This window comes from Chamaea fasciata, unplaced genomic scaffold (assembly GCF_029207755.1).
Source record: "Chamaea fasciata isolate MVZ Bird 193981 ecotype frontalis unplaced genomic scaffold, bChaFas1.0.hap1 SCAF_4, whole genome shotgun sequence".
In the NCBI taxonomy this organism is placed as follows: Eukaryota; Metazoa; Chordata; class Aves; order Passeriformes; family Sylviidae; genus Chamaea; species Chamaea fasciata.
The window spans coordinates 69429710-69447170 of NW_027094089.1; the positions used below are offsets into that span (position 1 = coordinate 69429710).

General features: G+C 40.5%; 1 long non-coding RNA gene across 2 annotated transcripts; it reads left to right on the forward strand.

Annotated features, from left to right (window-relative positions):
* Nucleotides 1–7948: 7948 nt before the first annotated feature.
* LOC136288954 (uncharacterized) lies at nt 7949–9838 on the forward strand. 2 transcript variants are annotated; one of them, XR_010720671.1, is made up of 3 exons: nt 7949–8052; nt 8420–8500; nt 8790–9838. It is a non-coding gene; the product is annotated as an uncharacterized lncRNA (long non-coding RNA). The 2 variants fall into 2 exon arrangements; XR_010720672.1 differs by having other exon boundaries at nt 8851–9838.
* The last annotated feature ends 7623 nt before the right edge of the window (nt 9839–17461 follow it).

Genomic DNA, 17461 nt, shown 5'->3' on the forward strand with positions numbered 1-17461 from the left:
CTGCAGTATGTGCACCAGTAAATTGTAAATGCACCTTAGCCCAGGTACACAGCATATAAACAGAATAATGTCTTGAAGCAAAGAATAAAAAGCACCAATACTTGCTGAAAAGGCAATGCAATGCTTTATAGTGTGGGAGAGAGATTTGGGAGCACTTTAAGAAAAATCCCCCGAGCCCCCAGCCCCATCTACAGCCCTATACAGCTGCAGTGAACAAAGCAAATGTGATTCTGTGTTATAGTACAGGAGCATGAGATAAATCAAGGGAGGCGGTAGTAATGTAAATGTTATATTTATAATGGAAATGCTGATACAACCCCTGACTTACAGAGGTGCTTGGCAGGAGCTGCCATAATACGGAGAGATATCATTTTAGCAGTGTTTGCAGAACTTATCATTGTATCTCACAAGGAGCACCCTGTGCTTTCTCTTCGAGATGCAAACCACTGGCTATGAATCAGCCAGAATGACTAAATACATACTGCACAAGCCCAACCTGGAGAGAGAGAGGGGAAAAAATTTATTCAAATACCGTATTTGTTCTTTACATTTCAAAAGCTGGAGGAAATAATCAAATCCAAAGTACTTTCCTCTTCTTCAGGAAATTGTATTAAAAAACTCAGTTGGTTCAGGAATTATTGATCTGAGTTGACAGTGATGGTCTCAAATTCATATAAAAGAGCCATCTTGTTGCAAGCCCATTTAAAGAATCTGTGGTTCAGAATTAAAAAAGTTCTCATGGAACATAAAAAAAAAAGAAAAAAAGAATATAGGAAAATAATTTTTGAGAAGAGATGGTACAAATCATTTTGCTTTGGTATCATGTGCAATTTGTCAGAAGCAGACAGAAATTCTTTTTTTAATTTTTGTAGGAAATGTTGCAAGGTTTTCAGCTTGACAAAACCTACACATCGGCAGAAACTATTGAGAAGGGGTGTCTGACAGTAACAGTCTTCTGATGCTGCTGGACCTAAATTGTAAAGGAGATCCCATTAAATTTGATCCATGTGAAAGTGTTAATAGTGACTAAAACCAAGCCTGGGAATAAAAAAGCAAAAACATTTTTTTAATACAATACTTTCTGAATCCTTGTGGAAGGGATAAGGGTTTTTATATCAAAGAGCTGAGCTAAATGAGGAAATTAAGTAACCAACATTAGAAATCAGAACTCTGAAAAGAATGTAGAAGTCTAAGAGTCAAAACTTAACACCCAGACATATTTTCAAGTGTATTAGAGCACCTAATTCACAGGAGTCAAAGAGCTGGCAGAAAACACTGCTAAAGTACCTATCATGCATATGAAAATAAGCTCAGTCCTAAGAACAGGTAGCACACTGAAGGAAGAGCATTTAGCTCTTGAAAGAAGGGAGATGCAGCTGAGCAGTTCTGAGTTCCCTCTGCTAATCACTATGAGACCCTCTCATCAACAAATAACAGGAGAAGAAGACATAAAATTTGCTGTGGAGAGAAGAGTATTAGAACAAAATGGTTTTGTACACGCTGTATCTGATAAAATCTGAAGATTGCTTCCATTCCTATCTTCCATTCCTATGCTTTTTTCTTCACCCTCTTCACCAAAGTCAGGACTAAAATCCACTCCTCCCTTTTCACTTCAACACTGGCTGCTTTATCTGTTTCTAAAGAAGGTGGAACTTCTGTCCCGCTTCAGGATGTGAGGTTACTAATTTAGGTACTGATGAGTTCCTCTAATATTTTAAAAGAACTTTATTAGCATGACATGGGCTTCAGATAGCTCCATGCCATAAGTACAGTTTGGTGCAATCTTATTCTCTTCACAGTGGGCCTTAAATCTTACATGGAATTTACAAACTCTTAAAAAGAGAACAGACACCACAGAAATTTCAATTAGGGAAAGACGAAGAAAGTGCAAAGAAAGCCTTTCCTGTGGGTGAAATACAAAGTCAAAAAACAATCTCCTAGTACTGACATTCTTCCCTGGTTTTACTTTTTACTGGCAGCACCTGAGTTTTCAATGTGGCAGTACAGAAATGGACTTTGGATCTTTGCCACCCACCCTCCCCTTCTTGACAACCAGGTGTCAAGATTTGGTTTCCTCTCAAAAACTCTGTAGCAACCCCAGATCACGAGGTGGGGAAAAAACCCACATGTGAGAAGTTGTACCAGAAACACTGGGGTATTATCTCCAAGTCAGATGGAAGGTTTATCATGTCCTCAAGTTAAGCATTTAAGCTTACATAGTTTAATAGCTACTGGGCTTGCTCCTGTGCCTGAAGTTATACACCTGCCTGTGCAGGTTACTAGAGCAAGGCCTAGGGCATTGTTGTGGAGACAATTCCTTGCACAGAAGATACAGCAAAACACAGGTATCACAGCTCATTTTCCATTAAAATTGATTAATGTCTGTTCTTTTGCACTGAGGGCGTTTATGACACCAGTGACTCACAGGAAAACAAGGGCTGAGGAGGTGACCATGCTCATAAAACACTAAAACCTTTACTAACAAACAGGAGTGGTGATAAATATGCTGTGCAAGAGGTATTGGATTTATACTGGAGCAAATTAAGAAGAAAGAGCATCAGAGATATACATCTCAGAGCCACTTGAGCTGTAACGGAGCCTCACAGTAACTGGAAATGCCGACTTCTCTGCAGCATTTTCTAAGCTAGTCTTGATCTTCACAAAGAACACTAGCTATTGGTACAGAGGATTGCAGCTCAGCTTTTTGCATAAAAATTCATGAGACAGTATCTATTTCAAATGTCTTATACAGCACTGAAGAGGGAGGGAAAAAAAAGTTTAGCCCCACAACTGAGACAGGATTCATTTTGAGTAATGATTGCAAACCAGTGGTGGAAATTACAGATGCTGCTTGGTTCACTATTATTTTGCAGCTTCTCCAGTAATCTTCAGTGATCAGTTACAACAGCATGTCTGATGACTTTGAAAACATAACTGGAAAGGATACTTCTGTGGAGAGTATGGCTACTCAGAGGGGAAACCAATCTCTGCTGCTCAGGGAGTCAACTTCATGGGTAATATTCTAATGTACAATGGTAGAAAAGCCCTGGCAAAACACAATACAGGCAAGCCTGGCTTCTGTAGGGTAATAAGAACCTGAGGTGACCGAAAAATGGCATTAGTATAAAAATTATCAAGTAAATAAAAAGTACCAGTAAAACAAATAAACAGTAAGAATGCTCATTTAAAAAGGTCAATTACTCCATGAGGATGAAGATGAATAAGGATTCTTGCTAGAATGATGAAGTTCATGCAGAACCTGGCAAAGCAGACATGTCAATAAGTAATGGCAACAACTACATGAAATCACTGGCTGCTTTGTGGTCCATGCAAGTGGATAGTGTGGTCCCCCCTCCACTGATATTGGATATATATCAGTGTCATGTGAGCCACCATATCACACCATCTGCAGGCTCAGCCAAGAGGCCCCAGACTGAACAGGAATGCAGAACTATCTCCTTACAGCTTAAGGAACACTTGAAGAAATTACTTCTCCCCAAAAACCCTGAAAAAGGCTATGGTAGAGAAAGCAAGAGGGTTTTTCAATAAAATTTATGTGCTGCTAAGGTAGTTGAGCAATCATAATATCTCTGGGATTCTTTGGCTTTCTATTATAGCCTGCAGAATGAAAACAACATTTAAATTTACATTTAGACCACTCCGAAGCCCCCATAGAAAAGAGGACAGACAAGGACCTCCTCTGTCCCTGATCCCACACCTGTCAGTCTCCTTCTGCTATGGCTCACCTCCTGCTTCCACTCGAGCTCCGCATCTCTAACAGACCCCACGGAGGTTTGCCCAATTGTTCTGCAACCCAGGGTTGCTCTGAGTCACGGGCTCTGGCCAAACCTACATCTTTCTGGGTTGGTTTGTTTGTTTGGTTGGTTGGTTTGGGTTTTTTTAGGTGTTTTTTTTTTTTTTGTTTGGTTGGGGTTTTTTTGTGGTTTTTTTGGTTTTTTTTGGGTTTTTTTGCTGCTTAATGCACCATTACAGTGGTCCTGGCCATTCATTCATGTTCAAGACAAACACATGGTGTACACACACATGCATATCCATTTCAAAGAACGTATTAAACGCAGTCCCAGCTAAATTGCAAGGTGAAATTTAATACCAGCAATTAACTGTGCACATATTTTTGTACCAGTGAACTGCAGCAGCACAAGTGCTAGCAGTTAGATGTCTTTTCATATGGTGAAGTTTAAAAATAACTTTAGGGTACTTTTGTCATGGCAAATGCTTGCACAAGGTATTATTAGAGCAGTTATTCACAGAAGTGGCAGACAAAATCTGGACCATGATAGACAGTAGAGGCATCCAGGAAGTAAAAATGCAGAAAACATAAAAAAATATAACCAGGAAATGTGCAAATGCTTGGATTTTGACAATATCTACAGCCAGGACTACATTCTAGCTGGCTCTCTGATTCATTTCCTTAAAGATTAAGAGCTAAAAAACATCATAGGCAAAAACTCACCCTGGTGTTAGAACAGCACAGTATTCGTTTAGTCTTTCCATTTTATCCTAGATAAAGAACTTTGTACTGGTCAGTTTTCAATTTTGAGAGTCCTTCCAAGTGAGACCATTAAAACATGATTTCTTACCAAGAAAAGGTCAGTGGAAGGAAATGCACAGGAGCACGTGCCAGAATCCCCATCAATTAATGACAAGTGAGATCCTTTGTCATTTTATCCTGGATAAATGTGACGAACTGGACTGCAAACCTGCTATGTATTGATGACTATCACATGGACATAAATGAGTTCATTGGAGTGGCACCGGTCCTACAGGGTTGAATTCAGGATGGAAAATGCTTCGGAACTCTAAATCCCAGTTCTCCTGTAGCTCCTCAATGTGTTGTGAGCAGCAGGAATGGGTGCAACTGCAAGACACAAGGTTCAGTGGCAGGGAGCCAGTGCTGACCCTGAGGAGCCATGACAGCCTTGAGCAGGGAGTGTACATCAAAACAGGGAGCCTGCAGAGAGGGAAAGGCAACACTTCCATGTCCACTCCCACAGCTTCTCCAAGGCCTTGTTTCCACCCACCTGAGCAGACCTGCACACCCTGTGGGCACTGCCCATGCAGAACTGGTGGAGGAGGCAGTGTTTTAGCAGGCTGCAGTTGAAGAGTCCCTCTCCACAAGTGACTGACTGCTGCTGTCGTGGTGTCTGGTGCAAGCCTGTATTTTGTCACACTTGAAGCATGTGGAAGTACTCAGAGGTGTATCTACATATTCTGTACCCAACAAATGCAGAAAAAGGTGAAATAAAGACAGTTTATAGTTGGAGGTACTGAGCAGTAACCAGTAATGATGGATAATGGTTAAGAATGCGGGTGGATAAAGCACCCTTTTCCTGGGATTACATGCTTATTCCTAATCACTTCTGCTCATTGATTTCTTCCCCTCCTCTTCTGTTTCTGAGAATTTTGCTGTCACCCAAAACAACTCTAGGAACCGAAGCTCATTTTCTCACCAGGATGCAGGATTTCAGAACTCCCCAGCACACAAAACAGAGTCCTTAATCTGTGATTAAATCTGTTAATCAGTGGCACAATATACTTTCAAAGCAGAGTTGGGCTTTTCTTCCTGGGTGGGTCACAGTGGGCAAGAGAAGAAAATGTGAGAGCAACCATGTGTGTGTCGCAATAAGCAGCCTGTTCCAACTGAAGGCTACGGAAAGTGACATATCCTTCCATCAGAAGGACAACAGCCCTGGTACCAAATAGTTATCCAATATAGTTTCCATGGAAGTCAATAAAACCTGGAAATAAAGCAAAACTATTGGGCTCAACACAAAAAGACAAACCAAACCAAACTGAATGAAGAAAAAAGCCAAAACAAAAGCAACCAAAAGCCAAACAACAAACAAAAAAACCAAACCAAAGCCAAAACAAACAAAAAACCCCAAAACAATAAAAAGCAAAAATGAAACACAAAAAACCCAAACACAAATCCACAAAAAACCTCCAAACAAACAAAAAAAAAATCAAAACCTACACCCAGATTAAATGTTTTGCCAAAGCAATCATTTTTATCATGAATCTCATGAGACTTTATGTTTTCTTGAAGCTCTAGCTCAAGAAGGAATGAAACAGTTCTGATTTTTAATTAAAATAATCTTTCTAGAGTTTGGTCATGACAAATAAATAAGTAAATAAATATCTAAATAAATAAATTAAACCAGAATATACTCTGACAGACTTGAAAAATAAGAAACCAAATGAAAACAATGCTCTTCCATTATTAAAAAGAAACAATGGTAAGTTGATTTTTAACCTGTGTAATTTTTGAAATCTGATTTATTAATTTGAAGTTCTCTCCCAGCAATATTCTTCCACTCTGTGGAAGTTCATAGAGCCTTCATTCCTTCTCAAATGTCTTCTTGAAACTCACTCTGGAGAGCACAAACCCTTGTCCAAGCTGCAGATGCTCTGCCAGGTCTTCTGTAAGAGTTCACTGATACCTTGAATTCTGCTGTCTCATGACTCATCCTCTCTTGCCTTACACTTCGGTGTTGATGAAAAAGTCACAGTCAAGTCACTGCTACTTAAGTTAACAATAGGTTAACTAACCAGTAATGCTCACACTGCTCCCATGTAGCAGCTTCAATGAAACATTAATTTTAACTGTCTTAAATGACAGGTGAAACTGTGCCATGAATCCTTGCAGTGGTCACGCACTTCACCAGTGGAATTCAGGGTGCTGCAGTTGTTTGCACTCCTGGCGGACATGTCCTGATGCATTTCCAGCATCACAACAGATGCATTCCTGGACCTCTCTGCATCGTCCCTGGAGCCTGGAGTACCACCTCCGTGAAGAAGATGCAGGAATACTGAAATACACAAGGCCACAACCTTAAAATGAATGGATTTTCTGACAAGGGTAGAACAGAAGAAGAGCAAATTCATAATGACACAGGCCCTGTTGTGGTTTGAAAATTCCATTCCAGTTGTCTATGTTTACCTGATTTGGCTTACTGCTGTTAAAGCTGTAATTATTCACGCAGTTTGTAGTATACTGTAGATACCCAGAGCACCTTGTGCTAGTATATTAGGAATGAGACACAAAAAAGCCCCCGTCTCCTTATTCATAGATTAACACTGCAAGTGAATTGCTGATAGAATGTTTCCTGGGGTGGAAAGAATGGAGAAGTTTCTGTTTTATGGGTTGCCAGAAGGGATAGTTTCTAAAGTATGACTTGTGCATTTGGTGCAAAACGAGTACAGTCCCAAAAACAACACCCTTAGCTCAAGGTTTTCTATTATTGAGTTGTTTTTATTTTATTTACAATGCAAACAAAAGGGCTGATGATCATGATTCAGCACTCTCTAAGAGAGATGGAAGCAGTAAATAGAGTAGGCAGTGAGATAGAGGGACTTGCCACCACGCCCAGGGCTAAGCATTTCTGCATATTTCAGATATTTGGGGAATGAAGTTTCTTTGCCATGCATGTACACTTAGACATTTCTTGCAACTGCTAAGAGGCCCAGTGTCTGACTTGCTCTTCTACCCTTCTGTGGCCTTCTTAAAATCTGTAGATTTTTTAGGGTTTTTGTTTAATAGTGATTTTGCAACATCTAGAGACCACTTAAAACACTTAAGTTAATATAGTCCTGAGCTAAAACACTTATGTGGAAATGATTGGAACTGTGCAGAGGTGGTACACACCAGAATTATCTTACCAGGTATCACCTGTTTAGACACTCCTTTGGGGCAGGGTTATGTCTGAATCAATAGTCCCACCACATGTTGTGGGGTTGTTTGAGACAAGATAAGGCAGAAAACAAACATCCACCACCACTTCTCACCACTAACGACCTCACTGAATTTTTTGTGGGGTTCCCTGACTGCAATTAGGGCAACAATTGCCTTGACTGAACTCCTTGTTAAGTGCCATTAACCATAAAACCTTTCACATGATCCTAATCTGCTTGGTGGGTGGAAAGGCACTCCAGGAGTTGCCAGATCAGGCTTGGAGGAAGTTCCACTGACTTCACTGGTGAGCAGAAATTGTACTGCCTCCGGCCCTTTGGGACCACAAGTATTACTTGAAGGTACTACAACGTGTCTGAGAATTGGGTTCATTACAGTTGTATAGGGTTGTATGACCAACTTTTCGTAGCTACACTCTCACTCCCCTGTGGCTGGACAGGGGAGAGGAAATGTAATGAAAATTCATGAACTGAGATAAGGGCTAGGAGAGATCACTCACCAAAAGCTGTCATGGGGAAAACAGACTGAATTAGAGATATTAATTGAATTTGTTGCTAACTAGATCAGAGCAGGGTAATGAGAAGTAAAATAAACCCTTAAAAACAGCTTTCCCCCACCCCTTCCTCCTGTCCAACTCAACCTCCTCCCCCAGGAGGCACAAGGATACAGAGAATGGAGGCTGAGTCAGTTCACATGTTTTTTCTCCAGTTGCTCAGGGTGAAGAGTCATTCTCCTGCTGCACTGTGGAGTCCCTCCCACAGGAGACAGTTCTCCATGAACAGTTCTGAGGTGAGTCCATTCCAAGAGCAACAGCTCTCCCTGAACTGCTGCCACGTGTGTCACACTTGGATAGGGTCTGTCCTTCAGGCACAACCTGCTGCAGCATGGGGTCATCTCCACAGGGTCACAGGTCACTGCTGGGACCATGCTCCAGCACAGGGTCTCAGCCTCTCTCAGGTATCCCCCTGCTTCAGCATGGGCTCCTCCAGGGGTTGCAGGTGGATCTCTGCTCCCTCATCCCCTACATGGGCTGCAGGGACACAATTTGGTTTTTTTTCTTATTCTTTATTCATTGGAGACTGATGATTGAGTAACCAAGCAGGATAACATAGCTGAATCATATGAAAACTCCTCCACAGTCAAGAGCAACAGTGTGACAGAGGACAGACTGGATCAGAAGGGAAAACCTTGAACTTTAGTTCAGGAATTTTTCAAGGACATGGGTAATCTGGCTTCAAGTTCCCAGATTTGTGTGGCCTCGGTCATTCAATACCTCATTGCTTGACTTCTATAGCGAAAGTACCTGGGAAAATGAAAAGGACAATTAAAGAGAAAACAACAAGAATGGGGAGAACTCTTCCATTCTGTGGCATAAAGACATTGATCAACAGGACTTGGAAGGCAGGAATTCCAGACTTTTGAGAAATCAACAAAAGCAAAAGTAGTCTTTTGTAGTCTACTGACAATTGTTTTGCCTGGCAGCTTGAAATTCACACAGCTGCTGTTTTTAGTTTTGAGGCAGAAAGTGCCACTGTCTGTGCAGATTTCAGCTGGAATTCGAAGCCATCCAGAAACCACGAGGAAGAACTCTGCCCACAGCAGTATCAGAGCTGCCATCAGCTGGGAAGAGCAAATATGGTCCTGTGAGTGGGACATATGTTGGCAAAAATAACCCTGATGAGAAATTCTGCCATTTCCATAAACTCAGGACAATCCTGGACCGCCCTTGACTCCCATCAGTCTGGCACATTCAGAAACCTGTGTGGGGCCATTCTGTATGATGAAAGCTGAGTTCACCATGATATGTAGGTTTTAACACAAATACCCTTTCTTACAAAGATTTTGTGTTAAGGATAATATTTTTTTCCACTAAACTTGAGGAGTTATAGAAATAAAAAATGGCATCATGTGCTAACTGGAATTCAAAATAAAGAATGCACTTGAGATCTAGTACATGTGGGGAAATATATTTTTTTAAGACTAATTTATTTGATATATCCATGTTAATGTGGTATTAGCATTTGTATTAAGGACACCTGAGTGCCCCAGCTGAGGCCAGATCCCTGTGGTGCCAGGAACTGAACACACCCAGGGGTTAGAAATCATATTAGTTCCTTCCTTAGATGTTCTCAGGCAAATAAATAGAAGAAACACATATTCTCATTTTACAGTTGGGCAACTGAGGAACAAAGAAATTAATCACTATTCACAGAGCCTGAAGTACACACCTGTGTTTCTCAGTCCTACACCTAAGTGGTAAGACTATTCTTTCTTCCATGTCTTTTCTTTGAGAGTCTTTACACTTTGTTAATTAAATACAAGTGACAGTGACTTCAGTCATGCTCAAAAAGAATGCACATATTTTTCTTGCCATAAAGGGATTCTGTTGTTCATCAGCTGTAGGGCATATCTATGTATTTTTCCCAGGCAGTTTTCTTCTCACTGTACAGTGTCTTAGTTCTGTCTTTATAACATATATAAACTACAAATTGAAGTAATTTCTCTTATACTGGTCATAATAATCTCTCCCCCCATAAAAAAAAAGGCCATTTATTTGTAGAACTTGGCAAACAGGCTTCTATTTTCAAAAAAGGATATCTACACTAGTGAAGAGTGAGTTCCCCGTACGAGGCACCTGTGTGTGGTTTTGGGCAAGACTTTGGCAGATATGGCAGAGATGAGTACTGTGAAAACATTGCAAGAAGTGGGAACCTGTCACTGACTGCTCCAACCTGCAGAGGTTTTATTGTCACATACATCCAAGTGCATAGTTGTGTATGTTTGTGTGAAAGTTGGGGGCCCTGTCCAAGCCTACAGTAAGGAAAATACAGCTGGATCCAGTGCACAGTGTCTCATTTCTAAGGATACTCTACAGATTCCAAAAAAAGCAAAGCATAAGTAGAAGTTCTTCTCAGTGCCTATCGCAGATTGCTGGGGACATGAGAGGGATGCAACAGTAGAGAAGCTGCAGATATGGACTAAAATTATCTGAAAGAAGAAATCCCCAGTAACTTCCATGGCCCTTAGATAAAGTCTCCAGGGAGCAGATGATTAGCAGAGATAACATTATGAAACTATACAGCATTTCCTCTCTGTCTGTGTTACATATTTAGCAACGTACCATCAGGACTGCAGAGGACAGCATTATTTCTTGATTATGCAATATCATGTATCTATTCAAACTTTTCTGTGGAAGACAGGAGCATAATACATTATAAAACCCTTTCTTTTTCTGTCACTTCCAATTTTTTTTTCTCCAGTCACTCCCAACTCGTTGGTTTCAACATCCATGATATATCAACTTTAGCTTTCATTCAGACATATCCACTGGAGCTGAAAAATGGAAATACAGCAGGAAAAGTTTGGTTACAGCAGCAGAAAATGCACAAAAGCACATTCAGACCTGCATCTTAAATTTATTTTGTTGTAAAATTTAATTCTTTTTTTCTTTAAAAAAAAGTTTCCCTTCTCTTCAGCTTATTGAGAAAATTCCTAACATCGTTTTGCTATGTTACAGATCAACACAGGCTTCCGCTAACTGAGGTATAAAGGTCGTGATACATAACCTGTTGCTGTTCAAATCACTGGACACAATCCCAAGACTCAGCTGGAAATTTGAGTCTTTCAGAAAAATCTTCCTTCTCCTAATGCTGCCTTTTTCCCTTATGTGTTGAACTGGTGACCAGAAAATGTAGAGGGGAAAAAAAAAAAAAACAAACCCAAAAAACGAAGAGATTCTTGACTGACCCAGAGGAGGAACAGACTTTCTGGCACTTTTCCAGCAGCCCTGACATCGAGGTTATTACAGAAATCCAATCATATGTTTTACAATTAAAGATCAGGTTATCAAAATTACTGGCTTGTTTTTCACCACCTCCAAGGTGAAAGGTGACAGAAAACAGCAAACTAACAGAGGACCGGTAAATACAATTGTCAAGCGCATGGGCAAAGCACAACAATTAAGAAATGACCGTTAGGATTAGGGTCCTCAGCCCTACATAAGAACTCTGACAATGGAGTTGAAGCATTACTGACAGAGGATCATGACTGCACTGTTAGGAGCTTGGATCCTGTAAAGCCCCTCATCAGAGCCCTGACACAAAAGTAATTAAATAAATCAGATAGAAAAATGGCATGTCCTTCACATTAGGGGCCACAGACACTGCTCATCATCCCATAACACACATGCAATGATGTGGGAAAAAATATATTAAGCAGCTCAAGTCTAACCAGCATTTTAAAGCTCTAATTTCAGTGACAATTCTTCAGGCAGACACTAGAAAGAGTTAAAATCGTCCAGTAATTCCCCAGTCTTGTCTGTCTACCTCCTAATTCGATCACCTGCTGCCATCCATAGAATCTCAGGTTAAACGATTTGATCATGCCTCCTCTGTCCAGGGCAATTACACAGGGAAGCAGGAAGGTGCTGAGAATTTGAGTGGTGTCAGCACGGGGTGAGATCTCTGTGCTGCACGGGCCATTCCCTCACACTGGGCCCTTACAGGAATTCAGGTTTTGGATGAGTTGGATTCCAGAGACACAAATTCAACCCACCAGGCAGCACAAAACAATGGGCAAACGCCTGCAAGTGTTGTGAACAATCTGAAAAGTGAAAGGAGGGTGTAGCCTCCCAAGACTATACTTAGTTTTATTTATCATCAATGATTAACCCTGCTCTAATTTACACCCCGCTAAGCATACCCGGGTCACAATCCGTTTGTGTGAGGAACAACACAGGATTCAAGATCCAACTCTTGTTTTTCATTCCTTTAAGCAACAGCTGACATAGTCTTGCTCCAGATTGTCTCTTAACAGCCTGTGGAGGGATCATGTATTCTGGGCACCAAACCAGCATCAACACTCCGGGTGGGGATGGATGGTGAGAGGAGAAAGACAAGTGGAGGTACTAGTATCTTGCCAAAACCATACAGCAGTACTTCCTGGCTTCTCCCCAGTCTCCACAATTTACTGTCCTTCTCAAAGGAAGGTGGAAACCCCAGCAAGGAGAATTCTTGCAGATCCCTGACCAGGTGGTTCTGAATGCTGGAGAAAAGAGTGCTTACTCTGGTTGTGCAGGAATGGGTAATTATATCACACAGCACAGCCAGTGGGCACATTCAGGGAATATGCCACTTAGGAAGTAAAGAAGTTACAGGCAGCAGTAAGTTGAGCTATTTGCGCAACTTACCTGTGAAGTAATAAGACCTTTCTTGTGCAGAAGTACAAAAAGTACATGAAAACACAACAGAAACATGTTCTTAAGTAAACAAGTGTTAAAAAAAAAAAAAAAAAAAAAAAAAAAAAAAAGCTCTTATAAGAATGCATATGGATTGCCCAATCTGAATGGTTGGGCATTCAGGTTAATGCATTTGCCAGGGTTTCTACAGCAACACAGTGAATTAACTTTCAATCATGATGAAATAGACTTCTGTTTTGACTATGTAGGAATTCAATTCACATGTCTTCCACTCTCCAGCTCGATCATTCTCCTTGACTCCTTTCAGGGAAGAAAAAGAGAATGAAGGAGGCACCACCCACCATCCATTCAGCTTGACAATGTGGCTGCTAAAGTGCACATGTATGGACTGACCACTTCACCGTGTTGTAGCACAGCTGTCACCTCCTAAAGGTGAATCTGCTGCTGCACAATGAGCTTGGGAGATGTTGAGTACTTCAGAGTCCTGTTAGCTTCAAAGGGAAATCCAATATTTTCTATACCCTTCCTCCACTGCAGGATCAAGACCTCTAAGAAGCAGTTCAAAAGAGTACTGCAACCTACAACTCACATTTAATACTCTGGGCCTTTTGTACATTTTTTAGGATGCTTTGGACATTCTCCTTTGCCTGCCCTCATGTGTTATGTAGAGGAAGCATAACTGGTTTATTAATGCTAGCGTCAAAGTCACATACACATGCATAGACATACTCTCAGACAAATCTCTCTCTCTATTACAATAAATATCTCATAAAAAATTACATACCCTTAATATATTCAGCAGCAAAATAGCAGCTGTTGCATAGTTTAAGGGGTTTTTATTTTTACTTATTAATATGCTGATCAGATTCCTGTAATCAGAAACAAGGGACATTAATCTCATAAAATATGTAAACTGTATTTTATCTGGAAAAAAATTAAAAGGAAAATGTCAAAGTTGTAGCTTCTTTCCTTTCCTTACTTTGTTTCATTAGGTGACAAGACATCTGCAAGTGGAGTTAAAAGTGACTGCAGGTTACCACCACAGTCTCAGAGCAGTAGAGATCTTGGGAGATTGAGAAAGAACAGACAGTTTTGGTCCATAGTTTAATTTTTGTCCTGATCAGCGGCTGCTCTGAGAGCAGTTCTGAGTCACAGCTCATGTAAACAGAGTCGGTGGGTGCTTCTACACCCACTTCAGAAGAATCATGTTTACAAAAGGTATCCCTTGTGAACAGAGACAAACAGGAACCCCAGGGATTTAGGTCAGCACCTACAAGGAGAGTGGGACCCTTTTTAGTGACTACAATAAGTATTTTATAACACCACTAGACAAGGAGAACAAGGGCTGACCTTCTCGCTTCCATGGACAATTTCTTCAGAAGACATGCCAAAGTTTGTCAAGGACAGAGGCAAAGGCGAGAGCCATGAATTGTCAGGAAAGAGATTCAGGTTTGAGCGTCAGCACTTCAGAGACTTTGGTGCCAAATCTGAGGTGTTTTAAATAGACCTGGTAGGGAACAAGAAGCTATTTGGTGGTTTCTGAAAATCTCAGCTTCCACACAGGAAACTGAACAAGATCAAAAATTTGGGGTAGCTCTGTGTTTAGTCAGTGACCATTTTAGGAGAAAAAATCCTGCCAATTCAGAACCAAACAAGGAGAGCTGCATTTTGAAGTTAGACCCAACAAGTGTTTATATTTTATTGAGCTGAGGACATTGAGCTCTTTAGATGTTTTTACACTTTAATCAATATCCTTCTCCAGGTTCATTAAAAACAGGAGTGAATGTTTCAAAAACATGAGTAGGGAGAGCAATGTAAAAGATACATGAGCTGGATCAGTAAAGTTGTTTTCTAGCAATGAAATTCAATTAAAATAATTAGATCTACATGGGCTTGCCATACGTCTCTTCAGAGGGAACAGCACTCTGGTCATCTCCACTACAGCCAAGCAAGGGACACCTTCACAGTGATGATTGCATCAAATCTCATTTATACTGACCCAGTAGGATTTGTCATCTAATCTTCCATGAACAGATCCAGTCACATGAAGTTAAGTCTAGTGAGGCCAGTTCAGTCATATGCACAAAAAAAGCAGAATATCCTCTGCAGAAGCTTGAAGGCGACCAGGTTGTTAAAACCTAACAGACAAACACTGAGTTTGGTGAAGCTAATAACTAAATTTTTGCATTGATTTTTCCAAATTGAAGGGTGTCTACAGCTGCAGCTTTTTTGTTTGTTTCCACCACTAATCTGCCATAAATTAATTGCAAACTGTGCTTTAGATATCAAATGTGTACCTGAGTCTGAACATAAATTTTATGCCTAGAGGAAACTTCTGATTTAATATCCCTGCACAAGAGGAAAACTTTGAGAAAAATGCCCCAGGAACCATTAATTCTGCCTGAAATAAGCAGGCATTTTTGCTTGGGGGTTTTTTGGCAGAGTGTCTATAGTGCTGTATTAAGTCCAAACCTACCTAGCCTTAACACTATTAAACAGATAAATTTAGGAAGTTCAGGATTTGTTAGAAGCCAGATGAACATGTGGGCTAAAATACCTGTACAAAACCTGTGTCCTGCTTCTTTACTCAGGAATCTGGTAGCAATCAAAGGTCAGGATAAGGAATTGTGTTTGCCTTTGGTGTGTTCTGCCATCCTTATGCTCTGTCATGTGGATGCAAATTGTGACTCTTGGTACAGCTGAGAGAGGAGCTTAACAGAAGGTAGAACCAGTGCCCCTGAGGACAGCCAAAGATGCAGAGGCAGCCCTGGGCTGTTCTACAGGAAACAAGACACAACAGCTTCTGCAGTCAAATAACAATTCAGGTTATTTGTCAGTCAAATAACAGACTGCCACCTGCACCTGCTGTAGTCAAAATGTAGCAGTTTCACCACTGAGTACCCCGCACTGACTTCATATTTTTCTCTGAACCAGAACTGTATCCATAGGAAGAAAATAATTAAAGGATTAAGTTGAAGTGAAAAATTTGAACTAGATTTTTTTTTAGTGCATTTCTGTAGAAGATGTTCTACATCTGATGACCTTGCTAGACAGATCATTTATCCACCATGGTCACTGAAATAAAAATCAGAAGACATGAGTTCTCTTTGGATATTAGCTGTTTCTGTCCTTATTCACAGGATGCTGATGAAATGGTGAAATTTGTAGAATATAATGCCAACACTGACCCCAGAAAGAAAATGTTCTCAGTTTTCAAATCTTTGGGAAAATCCTGGTAGATCAGCAAGTAAAGGCACTCACAGGACAGTAAGAGGCATTTAGCCTCAGACCTTGGGCTGCCACTTGCTACTTTTACACTGATGAGCTCCAGAGTTCCTGCGTGAAATATGACAACAGCTGAATAATTTCAGTTCAGGTATTGGCACATAGGCAACCTCTAAGATTTCAAGCTACACAAAGATGCTTAAAGCATTCCTCAGAAAGACTGAGATCTAGAAAATCCAGTGCTCACTGATAAGGCAGATCTCGGTCAGTCAGACCCACAAAACTGTCTGACAAATGTTACTGATGACCTGTGGAAAACAAAGGACTGGAACCAGCATGATTGCAGGAGTGATGACCTCAGAGTGAGAAGAGTGGTCTTCCTGCACAGACATTTCCTGAACTGATGTCCAAACAGCAACTTTGAAAATGTTTTCAGAAATCAGCTAGGAAAAAAAAGGGGTTGGCAAGGAAGTTAGATTCAAAGGAGGTAAGAAGCAACCTAGAAATACACTATTCATGAATCAGACCAGAGAACTGGGCTCTGAGGTCTTATTTTTCTGACTGCCAGCATGAAAAAGAAGGAAGCAAACTACAACTATAGAAATACCATTCATGTATTCCTGGCTGAAGTCATCTCCAGGCCACTTGTCTACTTTGCTGGTGGAACTGGCTTGGTCCACAGCAGAAAAGTGGCTTACACGGCATTTGCAGGCTCTGCAAAATCTGATGATCATGAGAATCAAATGAAGGTGCAGAATTTCACAAAACTGAAGCAGTATAAAATTCCTTAAAGTTAAAGGTACTCAAGTGGTCAATAGAGAATACACAAGCTTTAGTGTCCAGGACAGAGGTCCAGGTAACAGAGTCTGATAAATGACAAAAAATTTGCACAGCTACAGAAAGAATTCACATTCTTATTTCCTCAAAGAATGCAACAAATGGGGTATTGCAAAACTAAACTGTATTACAATGTTCTTTGCACATCCTGTGTGAGCTGCTTGTCTTTAAGCTCACCAAAAATCTCGATGAAAATATAAAATTTTAAAAATAATCTCCTGAATTCTTTGCTTGAAATAAAGGATACTAATCAGCCCAGCAGGCTACAGCAACGAAAGATAGAACTCTTGAATCACACTCATAAGTTTAACTAACTTTAATAATATGGCACAACACTCTCCCGTGGGCTTGTTGCATACACAAGTCTGTCTTTTTTGAAGTGCCATGCTTTTATACCATGTCAGGAGAGCAAAGGACTTTAAAACTTTCACAAATATTATATATATATATGTATATATACACATATACACAAATATATATATACACAGATA